Genomic DNA, 17,973 nt, shown 5'->3' on the forward strand with positions numbered 1-17,973 from the left:
AAAGGGAGAGGGGCCTGAGACTTTCTTCCTGCTCCTGTGCTTCAGGGAAGAACTACTTCAAACAGACTGTTGGCCTGCAACCAATCAGTGGCAGAATGTTTTGTTTTGTGCACTAGGCCTTACTAACTTTTGTGAACATAGATTTCTTTTTAATTTATGTTTATTTTTAGGATATTTTAACAGATGTTTGAGAAACTGTTTTTGCACCACACTTACAGTGTATTTCCAGTACTGTTTCCTGCAGATGCCCACAGTCTTCCTTGTACTGGAGCCCAAATTGTTCACAAACAGGTCAAGAAAAGCATCTGAAAGAACCAAAAGGGTGGCTTTGTGATCATTATTCGGTACACTGGGAAAGAGTCAGCTCAGACTCATAGACTTTAAGGTCAGAAGGGACCATTATGATCATCTAATCTGTTATCTTCTCAAAGAAGGAGATCAGGTTGGTTTGGCATGATCTACCTTTTGTAAAACCATGTTGTATTTTGTCCCAATTACCATTGACCTCAATGTCCTTAACTATTTTCTCCTTCAAAATTTTTTCCACGACCTTACATACTACAGATGTCAAACTAACAGGCCTATAGTTACTCAGATCACCTTTTTTCCCCTTTCTTAAAAATAGGAACTATGTTAGCAATTCTCCAGTCGTACGGTAAAACCCCTGAGTTTAAATTCTTGCTAATGGGCATGCAATTTCATGTGCCAATTCCTTTAATATTCTTGGATGAAGATTATCTGGGCCCTCTGATTTTGTCCCATTAAGCCACTGGAGTTTGGCTTCTATCTCAGATGTGGAAATATCTACCTCCATATCCTCATTCCCATTTGTCATCCTATCATTATCCCTAAGCTCCTCATTAAAGACTGAGGCAAAGTATTTGTTTAGATATTGGGCCTTTAATATTACTGGAAATAAAAGAATAGAACATATGCATATAGGCTGATAACATATATGCCATAACAGATTTGAACTATATTACCCTACTATTTACTAGTGAGTGCCATGCTAATCACAGTTGCCAACCTTCACGTGGTAAATAAGCACCCAGACTTTCACAATAAACCAAAAATCAAGCTAATCCCATTTCAAAACAAGGTCAAAACAAGCCAATTCCTAAGAACCCCAACATTTAGCAGATGGGACAAGTGTTTGTGTCATGAGTGATACTTTCCTGCTGGCAAGGCATAAATCAATGTAACATTGCATCACAATGTTGTAAGTTGATGTCATGATGCAGTGATGTTCCATTGGTGCTGAAATCTACTTAAGCACCCTTTAATATTTTGCAAGATAGATTTGCAGAGCCTGGGATTATCCCAGATAAATCAGAACCAACAATGGGGAAAAAAACAGGATGGTGACCCTAGACCAATTTACCATTGTCTCAGCATGTCATCTGGCTTATTTCATTCTCATTTAATCCTTCCTAGAATGAATGGTTTGAACCAATATTTGTTGAGAGAGCAACAGTCCCCAAAAAGTTCTCTGTGTGTTCTGTATAATTTGCTTTTATTTTAAATCAATGCCTGAAGAAGGTCCCATGGTAGAAACATCACTTATGTTCTCTTCCCACCCTATACGTTATAAATCATGTGGCTCACTTCTCAATTCTTGCTACTAGATCAACATATAATCCGTGTCAAGAGATGGAAGTTTTTCAGTTTCTTTCCTCAGAGACCCATTGAGAAAAGTGATGAGTTCCATCTTTGCTTCATTGATGAAGCTAAAAACATTCTCAGCGTACAGTAAACTTGAAGTTTTCTGCTCAGGTTTCAATGCACTGCACAAGAGAAGAAGTCAAACACTGCCATGCCATCATTCATTAATAGAGCCATACCACTGCCCCAGGATAAATGAAAAAGTGCAGATGTATTAAAGGTCTTCAAAGTAAATTCCCATTAAAACACATTGCCTATAAAGATACACTTCCCCTAAAAACAGCCACATTAGAAAAAGGTTATCTGTTTAAATGATCAAATTAAATGGTCAAGATACACTGGGGCTAAAACTTGGTTCTCTCCCCTAGCTCTCAAAAGAGAGTGCCAGTCTGTGCATTTAGAACATCTAGGAAGGGAGATTAATTAATTCTAATTATGATCTATTTAAATAGCCAGCTCTTTTCCATTATGCCTATTTTTACAAATACAGAGGCCAGTCCCCACTCACACAACATACCATATGGGTCACTCTGGTTGTACAAATGGAACTAAGATGCCCTAAATGGGCAGGGTGGGATTCTGCAGCAGTAGAGGTCATTCACATACAGCATCCCCTTCACTCTCTCTGCTCCACATATCCAGGTACATATAAGGGGTAAGGACATGGATGACCACTGGTGCACCCCTAAAATTATGTCTCCCCTGAGGCTGCTCTAACTTGTGCTAGGGCAAACTGGCCCCCAACAGGCAGCAGGACAGGGGTGACAGAAAGTTGCCTTTATGCCTCCACCTCAATCCCTGTACCCCATAGACAGGCAGCATGACATATGTTTAAACTCAGATTGATTGTGAATGTTTGCATCAAACCCATAAGGGCTAAACACTTAACTAGGCCCTGAATCCCTGCATGATGCTTTGAACATTTTGGTGGCACTGCACCAACTCAGTTGTTTTTTTGCTCCAAATGCAAACAATTATTCTTCCATTCTTCCATTAAATAGCTCATGCTATGCTCTTCAAATACCACAGATTAGTTGCTTTTACCTAGTCAGGACAATTTTAATTAATCTTGACTCTAAATATACTTCTGACAGCTGAGCTGGCAAGCCTATTGTTTTATGCTTGCTCTGTGAAAGACTGAATCATTTCAATGCACAGCAGTAGTGAGGTTTATCTTCCTCATATACATTTCCTTTAATCTGTATTGGCAAATTGGGAAACATTTGCCTTTCTATAAAGAAAGATCTATAAAATCTGTGAACTTTATCAAATACACCTGATAGCAATAGAAGCACAATTACACTTGTGCCGGAGTTCTACAAGTTCAAGATTTCCCTATCCTATGTCAGTTCCCATTGCTTAAATCACATAGCCTGTGGCAAATGGAAAATTTTAGGGAATACAAATACAAAAGGGCGGGTTCTCATCTGTGCACAGGCAGGGACTTTTTCCCACCACACTCCAAACACAGGGCCTCAGGATCTCCCTCCTTCACCCAAAACTCGTCTCCCTTTCCTGCCCAGGACTCCCATTCTCCCCTCCCCCTGCCCCACCATTCCCCTAAGCAGGGCTGGTGCAACCATTTAGGCAACCTAGGCAGTCGCCTAGCACACTAGGATTTGGGGGGCGCCATTTTCTTCGACAGTGACTGTGGTGGCCAGATCTTCGGTCGTCGCTGGCATTTAGGCAGAAGGAGCTGGGGCAGGGAAGCGTGGGGAGGGCTGCCTGCAGCAAGGGGGGGCATGCCTAAGCTGATTGGCGCTGCAAGTCTGTAAGGTGGGAGAAGTGAAGCGGCCACGCCATGCTCAGGGAGGAGGCGGGGCAGGGGTGAGCTGGGGCAAGGGGGTGTGCCTCAGGGTGGGGGGGTGGGGAGCTGCTTGGGGGGGGCCTCAGGGTGGAGGGGGCGGCTGCTGCGGGGTGGGCACCTCAGGGCCGTGGCGCCGGGGGGGAAGGAGGGTGCAAGGTGGAAGTTTCGTCTAGGGCATAAAACATCCTTGCACCGGCCCTGCCCCTAGGACTCTCTCTCAACAATGAACTTTCTTGAGAAGCACTGCTCAGCAGCTAGAATCCCCTGCTGGGACTCGGGAATATAGTTCCACATACCAGGAATCCAGCAGGCAGGCAGGGCCCTCTCCCCATGACACCTTTCACGAGCTGAGGTGGACAGGCATGTGGACAGCTATATTTGGGGGGTGAGGGCTGGCCCTGCTCTAGCTCTGGCCACCTGCTGCCTGTGACAAAGAGTGATATTCATATGTGGGCACTGGAATACTGGCAATCCAATGCACACACTATGATCCCACTCTTGCAAACACCTATGGATGTGAAAAATATTCAAAATGGGAGTATTCCCACTAAAGCATTTGCCGGATTGAGGCCTACATTTGCATACACCCATACCCCATGAGTAGGATTGCCAAACCTCCAGGATTGTCCTGGAGTTTCCAGGAATTAAAGATTAATCTTTAATGAAGATTATGTCATGTGATGAAACCTCCAGGAATATGTCCAACCAAAACTGGCAACCTTACTCAGGAGAAAAAGTGATATCCATTTAACGTGATGATTTATCATGTGCCTTTCACTGCCTAACCTGCTCTCTGCCCATTGAGCTGTGTCCATGAAAATTATTCTTAAATTGCAAAGCTCTGATCACCTTTGAATCACCATTTCCCTTCCTCCTTCCTTCCCTCCCTCTTTAAAAAATAGAACCTGCCACAAAAACATTTCCTCCTCCGCTCTGCAAATGTTGAATTTTGACAAAGAATTACACCTGCCGAAGGGCAGGGATAGGCAGGCAATTCAATCCTGGACCTATAATAGCTATTACGTAGAACAGGCCTGCACAACATGAGGCCCGGGGACCTCATGTGGCCTGCGAGGGGTGAGTAGGTGGGCTCACTATGTGGCCCACAGGGGGTGAATAGGCGAGTGGATGAGCAGCGGCTGGGGAACAGGTGAGCTGGTGGCAGGGAAGGGTGGTTGAGCAGGCGAGCGGGCAGGCAGTGGCGGGGGGGGCAAGTAAGCCAGCGGCAGGGAAGGGGGGCTGAGGAGGCGAGCTGCGAATCGGTGGCTGAGCTGTTCTACTGATGTGGTCTGGCTCCCATCCCCTCTCCAAAGGTTGCAGCTGTCTGGAGGTGCTGCCTTCCCACCTTCCTCATTCACACCTCGTTTTTTCAACAGGGCAATTGATTACAAAATTGGGGGAAGATCTTATTCTATTTCTAGCAAAAAGACATTTTTCTTTCACCTTAATTATACTACCTTAGGGGCCCGCTATAACGTATTACCAAGGTATCATAACCTATTCCCAGATTTGGACCTTAGCATCCAAAATATGGGGGTTAGCATGAAAACCTCCACGCTTAGTTACCAGCTTGGACCTGGTAAAGCTGCCACCACCCAAAAAATTAGAGTGTTTTGGGGCACTCTGGTCCCCCCAACAACCTTCCCTGGGGACCCCAAGACCCAAATTCCTTGAGTCTTATAACAAAGGGGAATAAACCATTTCCCCCCCCTTCTCCCTTCCAGGTGTTCCCTCCCTAGGTTCCTGGAGAGATACACAGAAGCAAGCTCCGTGAATCTAAACAGAGGGACTCCACCCTCCCCGTTCCCAGTCCTGGAAAACAGAATTACCAAGAGCTAATCTCTCTTCCCCCCTCACCCAGAGGGAATGCAAAGTCAGGCTAGTAAATCTAACACACCCAGATTTCCCCCTGACTTCTTCCTCCCACCAATTCCCTGGTGAGCACAGACTCAATTCCCTGGAGTTCCCCACTAAAGAAAAACTCCAACAGGTCTTAAAAAGAAAGCTTTATATAAAAAGAAAGAAAAAGTACATAAAAAGGGTCTCTCTGTATTAAGGTGACAAATACAGGGTCAATTGTTTAAAAGAAATATGAATAAACAACCTTATTCAAAAAGAATACAATTCAAAGCGCTCCAGCAACTACACCAGGTAAAACAAAAGAAAAAAAACAATAACCCCTATTGTTTTATGATCTCTGTACTCACAACTTGGAAACAGAAGATTAGAAAGCAGGAAATAGAAAAATCCTTCCCATAGCCGAGAGGGACAGATACAAGACAAAGAACTCAGACACAAACTTCCCTCCACCCAGATTTGAAAAAGTCTGGTTTCCTGATTGGTCCTCTGGTCAGGTGTTTCAGGTTACTTCTTTCCAGGTGTAAGAGACATTAACCCTTAGCTATCTGTTTATGACACAAGGTTCAATACTGCTGTTTAGGTGGGGCAGCGCTGGGGAAGGAGGGTTTGTTTCCGTGGGGCAGGCGGTGCTGGGAGGGGTCTTGTTTTTCGGGGGGGGGGGGGGTGGCGGCGCTGGGGGAGGGAGGGGTTCGGCAGGCCCGCAGGGATTCAGCCCTCAGCTGTTTTCTTTGGAGTAATATGGCCCTTGCCACTTTACGAGTTGTGCAGACCTGATGTAGAACAATGTAATGACTTTAAATATGCATCTTCCAACACTTGGAGCTTATACCAGTCAGGAAGAGGAGTTTACTTATCTGTAACTGGAGATATGTGGTCCCTATCTGTGTTTCACTGTAGGTTTCTGCATGTGAACCATGCATCTGGAGCCAGAGAATTTGGAAGTAGTAGTGTCTGTTGGTCTGCACATGCAATCTTGTTTTGCCTCATGGTTTTGACTGTGGTGATAAAGGGTGAGGCAGACCAGGCTGCGCCTCCACTTCCTTTTTCACCGCAAATTAAACAGATCTGCAGCAAAGGGGAAGGAGGGCGGGAAATGTAATACAGACAGGGACCACACATCTCGAAGAACCTCCAGTTACAGGTAAGTAACTTCCTCCTCTTCTTCTTCTTCTTCTTCTTCTTCTTCTTCTTCTTCTTCAAGTGATGGTCCCTACTGTATTCCACTGTGACTAATTAACAAGCAATACCTATTTTGGAGAAGGGTACAAGGAAGAGGATGGAATGGTGGATTGGAGGACAGCCATGCTGAATGAGGCATCCATCACAGAGTCTTGCACCAAGACATAATGTGTAGTGAAGGTATGTACCGAACTCCACATGGTTGCCCTACATGTCTGGAGGCAGTATATTATGCAGGGTGGCCATAGTCGATGCTTGTGTTCTTGTCTAATGGGCTCTCACCCAATTAGTGGAGGCAGTCCTGACAACTGATAGCAAAGTGTAATGCATCAAGAAATCCACTCTGAAATCCGCTGTGTGGAGATTGCCTTTCCCTTAATCCTTTCAACTATAGCAACAAACAGTCTAGGGAATTTCATGATTGGTCTTATCCTCTGCAGGTCAAAGGCCAAGGTCCTGTGGATATTGAGAGAGTGAAGGCACTACTCCTCCACTGAGACATGAGGCTTCAGAAAGAAAGCAAGTGAGTGTATGGGTCAGTGGAGATGAAACTGGGATGCAATCTTTGATAGAAACTTGGGGTGCAGATTCAGGGAGACTTTGCCCTTATGGAATACGGTTAAAGGAGGAGTCCGCCATCATGGCCCGCAGTTACCCTTCTCATAGAAGTAAGAGCTACTAGGAAGGTGACTGTCATGAAAAGGAGGGACAGGGAGCAGAAAGCCAGTGACTCGAAGGGCAATTTCATTAACTTTGAGAAAACAAGATTGCGGCCCCATTCAAGAGCAATAGGTTGGATGGGTGGGAAGGTTCTGAGGAGATCCTTTCAAAATCTGGCAGTCAATAGATGCGTAAATATGGAGTGGCCTTCCATGGGGAGGGTTGGGGGATGGAAGGCACTAATAGCTGCTGTGTGGACCTTGATGGAGTTCAGAGTGAGTCCCAACATCTTCAAGGAGAGGAGGTAGTCTAAACAAAGGGGAATGACCATGTTTTCAGGGACAAAGCCCTCTATTGGGCCCAGGAAGTGAAGCACTTCCCCTTGGCCCAACAGGAATGCTTTGTGGACTCTTTCCTGCTGCTTGAAAGGATGCCTTGTACTCCCAGAAACATTCCCATCTTGTGAAAATGTCCATCCAAAAACCAAGCTCTGAGGTGAAGTGTGTATAGATCGGGATGCCTGATCCTGCCGCCATGTTGCGTAAGGAGTTTCAGGAAAGCTGGCACGGGACACAGGGGACAAGCCAACATGCAAAGAAGCTGAGGAAACCAGAACTGGAATGGACAGAATGCGGCTACCAGAATGACTATGGCCTTCTCCCGCCTGATCTTGTGGAGGTCTCGTGGCAGGAGCAGGAGATGGGGAAAGGCGTAATTGATCTGGTCCAACCAGTGAAGGACAAAGGCATCACCGTGCGAATGGACACAGGTACCTCTCCCCATGGGGCAGTAGATTGTGCACTTGCTGTTGGCATGGGAGGCAAAGAGTCCCACATTGGCTGAAAATGTCATTGATTGTAGTGTCATGAAGCTCCCATTCATGGTCGGCCATGAATTTCCTGCTGAGAGAATCTGCAATCACATTCTGAGGCCCTGGAAGACATGCTGCCGACAATAGGATCTTGTGGGCAATGCACCAATCCTACAGATAAACCACTTCCACACAGAGTACAATTGACCTCACGTCCCCTTGTTTGTTGATGTAATAAATGGTGGTGATGCTGTCAGACATGATGAGAAACATGATGGGAGCATCTTGTAAAGTAAGTCATTCTAGGTAATAAAAACTGAGAGCTTGCAGAAGGTATTTTTGTTTATCATGAGTCAAAATGTTATCTTAAGCTTTTATGAAAAGGATTATAGCAACAAATCTTCAGCCGCATCAATGCAAAATAAATTTTTGTACAACTGTATAACCAGCTAAAAATAAATTTTAAGCCGAATTAGCATAACTGTGATTAAGCTGGTTAGAAGATATTTCTCACAAGCTTTACTCTCAGTTACAGCTCTCAACCAAGATTTCAATAATTTGCTACCTTGATTTCAGAGCTGAAGAGAATGTTTCTCTCACGCTGGTAACCCAGTGTAACTGACACGTAGGGCAAACCCCTTGGTATCAGCCTCCACTTATCTACACCTGCTCATTGATCTCATTTCTTGACCCTTTGTCTTCATTCCCACCAGCAGAAAATTGATTATGGTCACACATACCCCCAAAATTTGGGTTTTCTTTACCTGACATTTTCTATTCCTTCCCCCTTACAGCTAACGTCTTCCAAATCAAAACCAGTTCAGAGCAGCGTACATGTTAATGTAAACTCTAATCAGTGATGCCAACTTCTGCTTTCAATAAGGGAAACTCAAACTTTGAAAGAGGGAGCTTTTTCTTGCCAGAAGTTTTCCATGAAAGCACTAGAGGTTCCAAACTAAAAACAGTGTTATACAATAATAGCTCCACTTTTACAATGTGTATGTGTGCTGTTTTCATATGTTTCATGCTGCAAACTTGAACAGCCACATTCCTAGCCCTACAATTCTCTGTTTTTTCCCCTGACTCCTGCCCTATTAGCTCATTAACAGCAACTTTGGTCTCTTAACACCTCTTTTTCCAAAGATCAATTGTAGCAGCACACTGGTTATGCAGGAGCAGCGCCAGGGTTTTTGGCGCCCTAGGTGGAAGTCCTTCCGCACTCCCGGTCTTCTGGGCACATCGGCGGCGGGTCCCGGAGCGAGTGAAGGACCCGCCGCAGAATTGCTGCCAAAGACCCAGAGCGCAGAAGGACCCCCGCTGCAGAATTGCCGCCAAGGGTGGCAAAATGCCAGCCCCCAAATCCTGGTGCCCTAGGCAACAGCCTAGGTCGCCTAAATGGAAGCGCCGGCCCTGTGGTTATGTTATTTCTAACAGAGAACACAAGATATAACACTCCAGATAGAACTAATCAGTCCCTGGCTCCAGCACAAAGCAACCACGCAAGATCATCTTTGGATGTTACCCAAAATACCACATTGCAATCCATCTAAAACTAAAGGATTATTATAAAAGAAATGAACAAGAAGAGAGTTGTTAAATGGTCAAAGCAATCAGATATATACATATGATTTCAGAATCTATATATCAAGTTCTTCAAGGCATTGGTGAGTTTGCTGGCTTGTAAAGTCCCTCTGGAACACATCCAAAACCTGGATGGGTCTGTCAGTCCTTTGTCCAAAGCTTCAGTTTGTACAGAAGTTATTCCAGAGGTGTGAAGCAGGAATGAAGACAAAATGGAGAATACGCAGCTGCCCTTTTAAATTCTTTGCCGTGTGGTTGTACCTGCTTTGTCCCAAACACAAACTCACAGAACATGGGCATGAAAAAGCTCTTGGAGTCCCCTGTCCACATGCATGTCCTTATATGTCCTGTTGATGGCCCCTGGATTCTCTCAATGGGTTCATTGTACAGCTGATTGCCTTTGATGGGCCATCAAGCAGACTGGATAGTGCTGATGCCAATCTGTCTGGGTTGTCACCCAGAAACACAGCACAAGTTTGAGATACAAATATATCACACATATATATAACCCACAATACAAAGATGACACATACATATAAACAAGATGATCATACTTAGCAAATCATAACTTTTCCACTGATACCTTAGATGACATATCTTGTAAAATTCATTGCAATTTTGTAATATTGGTATCCATAATATTATACATGGTCACCCATATTCCATACAGCATCACAGGTTTCATCAACCATCCTTAGCTGGACTGTTTTGTTTGTTGCTTCTCACGAGCTTCTCCCCTTCTGCCCCAGGCTCACAAATGAAGCACTGAACAACAACAGGAATTATCAACAGTTCAACTACAGAGTTTTGTTATATGGAACGTGGCATGGCTGGAATTCATCAAGATTTTTAAAAGGTCATTTGTGATAGGTGGAGAGATACCTTTGTAGAAGATAATTTAGAGATGCTCCCTCCTAAGAGACAGTATTATGAACATAAGAATTGAGGGATGTGCCCTGAAGGCATGGATTGGGAACATAGCATGGCTGTGTGCAGCAGCTCATCAGAGACGCTCTCCAGTTTGTTTTATTCAAGTTTTATTCCTCTCTCATTAACTGGTTTGTTATTTAATGAACCCCAATGTCGTTACAATAGCAACAATGCTAATTCAATGTTAAAGGTATTCTAAAAGATAGGGTCTGAAAGTGAAATGACTGAAAAACCCAGCCTAACCTGAGTAAGCATTTAACAGGATTGTGTTCTAGAAAAAAATCTGAAAATCTGTGAGCAGCAGCTACAGAATGATTACATGTACAAATATAGTCCGTACACTGAGACCTGATATACTCTTGGTTTGGTTAATTGCACTCAGTGTTAGAGTAAGAGCATCATGTTTTGGCAGATGTGGTCTATCCACATTTATCTCCAGAGCTGTTTCTGTTTGCCAACGAATTAATCCAAACACATGAACAGGAGAAAGTAAAACCAGGCAGAGTTTTTAGAAAGTCCCTCAAAAGCTAAATCTTGCCCTGATGCTAGCACGGAAAGCGTGTGTGTGTGCAAAGATGCTTTCAGGTAAGTCTTCTGCTGTAGGAGACTTGCTAGCACAGTACTATGATGTGCACATTGCTATTCTAACCCTCAGGAGCAAGATGTCCACCATCTACAAGGTAGCGTTTGAGCTCATAGTGTTAAGCTGGGGGCGAGGTGGGGAGCAAGGATCATGAGCTAAATATGAGTCAAAATTAGAACACTAAAAAGAACAAGGAGTATTTGTGGCACCTTAGAGACTAACACATTTATTTGGGCATAAACTTTCATGGGCTAAAACCAACTTCATCGGATGCATGCAGTGGAAAATACAGTAAGAAGATGTATATACACAGAGAACATGAAAAATGAGTGTTGCCATATCAATTATAACGAGACTAATCAATTAAGGTGGGCTATTATCAGCAGGAGAAAAAAAACTTTTGTAGTGATAATCAGGATGGCCCATTTCCAACAGTTGACAAGAAGGTGTGAGTAACAGTAGGGGAAAAATTAGCATGGGGAAATAGTTTTTACTTTGTGTAATGACTCATCCACTCCCAGTCTTTATTCAAGCCTAATTTAATGGTGTCCAGTTTGCAAATTAATTCCAATTCTGCAGTTTCTCGTTGGAGTCTGTTTTTGAAGTTTTTTTAATTGGAGAATTGCAACTTTTAGGTCTGTAATTGAGTGACCAGGGAGGTTGAAGTGTTCTCCGACTGGTTTTTCAATGTTATAATTCTTGACGTCTGATTTGTGTCCATTTATTCTTTTGCATAGAAACTGTACAGTTTGGCCAATGTACAATATAAAACTGTTGCCAAAAAAAAATGGGGGGAGGGGGAGAAACGTCATTCTGGGCTGTATTAGCAGGAGTGTTGTAAGCAAGACATAAGAAATAATTCTTCCACTCTACTCCATGTTGATTAAGCCTTAGCTGGAGTATTGTGTACAGTTCTGAGCACCACATTTCAGGAAAGATATGGACAAATTGGAGAAAGTACAAAGAAGAGAAACCAAATAATTAAAGGTCTAGAAAACATATGTGGGAAGACTGAAAACACTGGGTTTGTTTAGTCTGGAGAAGAGAAGACAGAGAGGACACATGATAACAGGTTTCAAGAACATAAAAGGTAGTTATAAGGAGAAGGGAGAAAATTATTTTCCTTAATCTCTGAGGATAGGACAAAAGGCAATGGACTTAAATTGCAGCAAGCTCAGTTTAGGTTGGACATAAGCAAAAACTTCTAACTGTGGTTAATGACTGGAATAAATTGCCTAAGGAGGTTATGGAATCTCCTTTGTTGGAGATTTTTAAGAGCAGATTGGACAGACACCTGTCAGAGATGGTCTAGATAATATTTAGTCCTGCCATGAATGCATGTGACTAGACTAGATGACCTCTTGAGGTCCCTTCCAGGCCTACAATTCAATCACCAATGCACTGTAGGCTGAGGCTGCCTGGGCACACTGAAGGAGCTAGCAAAGCCAGCTTTTATGAAATAATCACAAAAATGTATTTCTGTAAAACTGAAGTGAATGGAGCTCACATGTTCTTATGTTTATCAAGTGAATTGATTTTAATCAGAAATATGTTGGAGGCCAGGAGTGAAAAAATCCTGGCTCTATTAAAATCATTGAAGACACTCCCATTAAACTCAATCAACCTAGGATTTCACCTACGGTGTTTGTGTTTTCTGAGAGGTTTTCTAAAAGTAGCAACTAGCTAATTTATATAAAACCTCTTCACTTAAAGTTTTGGACCCTAGATGGTTTTGTATCATTATAACTTAGTATAACATGTCACATTAATGCTGCAGTGAAGTCATGTAGCACAATTAATTTCAAACAGAAAATTATATACAGTACAACCCATTATAACTACCAGATAATGCAGACCTTATTGTACAAGTCTGAACTCTTCCAGATTTCTCATATAGACACAGGTTCTGGCAGTTAACTAAAAGATACTCTCTCTCCCCCCACCCACATCCATCGTGAGCTTTAGAAACTGCCCCATCTCTCCTCTCTGCTATCTCAGAAATTCCCCTTTCCCTGACAATAACCTCCTAAATGTCTATGCCCTTGAGAAGTCTTCACTGGACAGCCTGCAGATCCTCTTCTTCTCAGATAAGCCTGAGCCACCTGATGCATTCCTATCATGCATTGCTCTACGATTTTTCTCTCAGAAGCACTTTACATAAATAGATCAGTCTGGAATGATGGACGCTCCAATAAAAATTTCTTAAAGATGTAGTAGTAGTAGGCAGCCTATAAAAAGCTATGGAGAGAAATAAATGTAATTCAGTTTCCACTATGAAGTTTTCTGTTTACGGTATCCACCGGGGACTCTTTCCACTTGAACCCTTTTACTCTCACTACTTGCTATCCAAGGGTGAGATGACAGGCTGGAGTTGATGAGAGTTACCAGTGCTTGACATACGTGGCAGTATACATGACAGCATTTGCTTTTTAATTAGTGGCTTGCAAACAAGGTACAGATCCCCTCCACGTCACAATAAATGAAAGTGATGGGGAAAGGAGAAGCAGTATTTGTTTGTTTTTATAAAGTTTGAGAAGTGCTAAAGGTTGCCCATGAGTATTAGTGGACAGATGTAAAGTCAGTTTTAATTCCTTATATGCTAACTGTGGTGTATTGAGGACTGTGTTGGACTTGCAAGCTACCACTTTCAGAGTGGGGTTGGGGTTTTTGCTTGCAAGCAAGGAGGCGGGCTCCGCTCTGTGTGATCAGCAATCAGTTCTTCTGAAAGCCAACTTACAATAGACAGGGCAAGTTGTGAGTGAGTCTACCCTAAGGAGCAGCCCGTTTTCTGTTTTGGGGTTCTTGCATGGTTTAATTCTGAATTCTCAGAAATAAAGTAGACTATGTTGCAACTTTTCAACAAAGGTAATTCTAATTTTTCTCTGTGTATGCTGTGAACATAAACTGTAACAAACTCAGAAAGAATGAAGAGTTAATTGCTGTATCTCTGGGCCTAGTTTCACAGATTTCCTGCCCAGAAGGAACCGTTAGATCACCTAGTCTGACCTCTGTATAACACAACTTTTGTTTTACACCATCCAACAGTACAACCCAGAAAGTGGAACGTAACAAATGACAGATCACGCTGCTCGGTTTTCAGGCTTGCCAGTTCACAACTATTTTAGTGAAGCATTGTTTGGCTCAATTTATCTTTCCAGTATAATATATTACTTTTGGCAATGTAATAGCAAAATGAATTGCCAATATTGCTGAATGGTGTGTGAACATAAATATCTCCTATTCAGAAGTGTCCAAACATGTATGCCATAACTGCTACTAGAAAAAACAAATACTGCTCTGCTTCTTTCCACTCAAAGGGTCAAATCTTCTACACAGGTGTAAGCACACAACTTCTACTCACAAAATTCCACTGGGACAATCTGCTGCTAAGCGGTAGGTTTTGTACAATTTCTTATGCTCCAACCTCACCATGAATAACCTGTCTCCAGACTACTGAGCTGGAGTTGTAGTTTATTCTAGAGAATACAAGAACCTTAATTAATCATTGCACATGCCAGCTGAAAGTGAGACCTAGCGTCCATCATCTCTGGGTTGCCAGGCTCATTGCTAGAGTGAATCATCCAAACGCACATTCCCAGGGTTCAGAAAGAATCAGAACAGGGCACTTCAAGGTGCTCATTGTCAAAGCCAAGCTGATATTTATTTTATTAGAGACACATGGTAAGTGAAGAAATAGCTTTTATTGGACCAAATTCTGTTGGTGAGAGAGAAATTTTTGAGTTTACCCAGAGCTGCTCTTACCCTCACCCACTTTGTGTTTCTATTATCCTGGGATCAATATGGCTACAATAACACTTCAATCAACATTTATTTTATAAATATTGTTTTCACCAATGATTCTCTTTTCTTTCAGTCTGATGTGAAAGGCATTGCAGCCTGCATAGGCCTGGGAGTCAGGAGCACCTGATTTCCAACTCCAGCTTTGCCAGTAACTCACATGTGAACTGCAGCAAGTCACTTTATCTCAGTCTCAAGTTCCTTTCCATACCCCTATCTGTATCTGAAGAATACAAATCACCACACTTGGGACCCTTCCATTCTCCAGATATTAGGAACAGTCCCATCCTTGTTTTAGTACACAGCATCATGGAAGGATGCAGTAGGCTAGTGCGCTCTCTTCTGTGGAGAACGGAGTTCAAATCCTGTTTTGATCACAAATCAAAGCGATTTTGGGGGCTTTTTTCCTAATCTGTGTGCAAAAGACACTGTACTGAGCACAACTGGCATTCCCTGTTCAAACAGAGATCCACCAAATGGATTGCTTTTTTCAGTGCTATGTACACCTCTCTCCCTGCCCAGAAGCTCTGTTTATCTTTTTACAAAGTGGCCCCAACCAGGCAGAGAGGATTTCTCACCAGCAGGGCTGGCTGCAGCATGTCCTTGGTTGGGAGGAGTGCTATGGAGAAGTAAATAAGAACGCAGCCTGCTCTGCTCAACCATTGCACATGTATCAGGAGAGACTGAGCCAATGCCCCTCTCTACCTCATGGACAGAGGCCCATCTCCCCTGTTGCATTCCTAGAATAATGACCCACTACTACACGCATTAGCAGTTGTTTCACTCCGTTGGCATGCAGAGGTTGAGAGGCCTAGACATAGGTACAGAAGGAGTTGTACAAATTACATTGCTAAGTGGCCTGCAAAAACTGGGTTTGGCATTGTCAAGAACAGACCATCATGCTAATTATGATGCTATAAATTCACTAGAGGTTCCACTGCTAGGAACTTTTTCCATTATACAAAAAAATCAATCTTTCCTTCCTACAAAGTGTATGCACTATGGGAAATGCCTCCTCAATAGTAAGACAGAAAAATTCATTGACTCTGCTTAAACTTGGAATTCTTGAGTGAACTGGGAATGCCAGCAATTGAAGAGCAGTAGCACTTCTCTCGCAAACAAATGCTCTGTGAACAAATGCAGCCTCTACAAACCCTGCTGATAATGGTTAGATTTTTAGTGTGCATGCCAAGGTACAGTAACAGTAATATGAAGCCTTATTCAAGTTAGAATTATGAAAATTTGGCAGTTTCAGTTTTCAAGAACCTTTTCTTTATCCCTGTTTATACGTATTCACAGCCTCTGATTTTAACTTAAGTTTGGGATTTAAACACTGAGCTGAAAACCAATAATTGTACCTGCTTCTGAGATGAAATCATGGGGTTTGCATGGTTTCAACTACAGGTGGTCTGAACTGGAATATCAGATCCACATACACACATCAAATCTGGGGGTAGGTGGGGTTTAGAGATGATCCTAGAGCCAAATTTTACTGTTCAGCCATATCTCTAATTTCAGGGCAAAACCATATATCGGCCCAGCTTTGAAAGTTAAGCAAAGAAATTATTATCTCCAGACTATCCTGGGCCTTGTTTCTAGTTAATAATGAAACCCAAACCAGACATGCTTTTCAAGGGCGGGGCTTTTGGTTCTAGTGAGGTTTCACCTTCCATAACACCTGCCTTCAGCCCAAATTACCATTAAAAAGCAGCTGAGATAATCCTTGTTATCACATTGGAGAACTAAAAAGTCTCTTGGAAAATGAGCTGTTTAAACTGCAGAAAACAAAAAGCCGACTGCTCTGAATACTTCTAATTAATTATTGCCTACCACCAGCAACTTCATTAATCAAGTTGGTTTTGCAAGTGTAATGGTGTGTAACAGAGTCTGCTACTATATGGCTTCCTGAAGCAAAGGGAAAGAACAACTAGTGAAGTTTAGCAAAAATCTGGCATTTCTTATACTTAGAAAGTAAAGAGAATGCAATACCTCCACTAGTTTTAATTTCTATTTTTTAGTAAAAGGTAAATAGAACTACTGACAGTACCAGGCATCCTTTTACATAAGGCATAAGAGCACTAGGTATACAAGAGAATACAGTGAGTTATAGGTTAGCTTGAATTCAAACTAAGTCATAAAAGATATAACAATGATTTGTTTTTTAATCAAGTCTTTCCACTTGCTTCAACTTTCCTTAGATAGTTCTGTTCAGTTACTGCAAAACAGGCAGTAAGTCTTTCCATTTCTCTTAATTGTTGGCTTTTATTCTTGCAAACAGCAGTTTCACCTCAATTCACTGAAGATTATTTAATGTGTATTAATGTTTCTGTCAAACAAAGGTTCTCTAAAGATCTGCACTTACATATTTTATTTATCAGTAAATGTTTGTCAAATCCTCAGAGGCCATGGCTACACTGGCGCTTTACAGCGCTGCAACTTTTGCGCTCAGGGGTGTGAAAAAAACACCCCCCCGGGCACTGCAAGATACAGCGCTATAAAGCCTCAGTGTAAACAGTGCTGCAGCGCTCTGAGCACGGCTCCCAGCGCTGCAAGCTACACCCGTAGAGGATGTGGAGTACGTGCAGCGCTGGGAGAGCTCTCTCCCAGCGCTGGCACTGTGACCACATTCAAAACTTCAAAGCGCTGCCGTGGCACCGCTTTGAAGTGCAAGTGTAGCCATACCCTAAGACTAAGTGAGTCAAGTACTCACAAAACGTTAAGATTCCTAAAAACCCACTTTCTAAAAGTAAAAGGCAGACACACTCCATGAGCGTTAGCTTTTAACATTTCCCAACCATTTTACCAACCCATTGTACTGCAGCTAAATTACACCAGGGTTTCCCCACTATCCTCGCTTTTCTTTTGTTCCACAGGGCTAGTTCACTGAGTACAGCCTGGAATTCCTGAGTTCAAATCACCTAGGATGACAGCTGTTAAGAGACTGCTCTACATTTGTATATATGTAAATAGTTAATAAATAAGGTGTCAGTAGATGGTGCTCAAGAATATTTAGCATAGCTCCTCTCTTCATTATCAGCATGTACACCAGGTCCAAAATCTATAAGACACTATTTCAAAATGCTACCTCTGTACATGAGCACA

The 17,973-nt window shown here is 42.7% G+C and overlaps 1 protein-coding gene across 9 annotated transcripts in view; it reads right to left on the reverse strand.

The window, feature by feature from the left end:
• LYPD6B (LY6/PLAUR domain containing 6B) overlaps positions 1–17,973 on the reverse strand; it is a 108,275-nt gene that overhangs the window by 14,450 nt on the left and 75,852 nt on the right. For all 9 annotated transcript variants that reach the window (XR_004002682.1, XR_004002683.1, XM_030580857.1 and 6 more), the window contains one exon: positions 217–305. The gene's annotated coding sequence lies outside the window, so the exon portion shown is untranslated. The remainder of the gene's footprint in view (positions 1–216; positions 306–17,973) is intronic.

This window comes from Gopherus evgoodei, chromosome 11 (assembly GCF_007399415.2).
Source record: "Gopherus evgoodei ecotype Sinaloan lineage chromosome 11, rGopEvg1_v1.p, whole genome shotgun sequence".
In the NCBI taxonomy this organism is placed as follows: domain Eukaryota; kingdom Metazoa; phylum Chordata; order Testudines; family Testudinidae; genus Gopherus; species Gopherus evgoodei.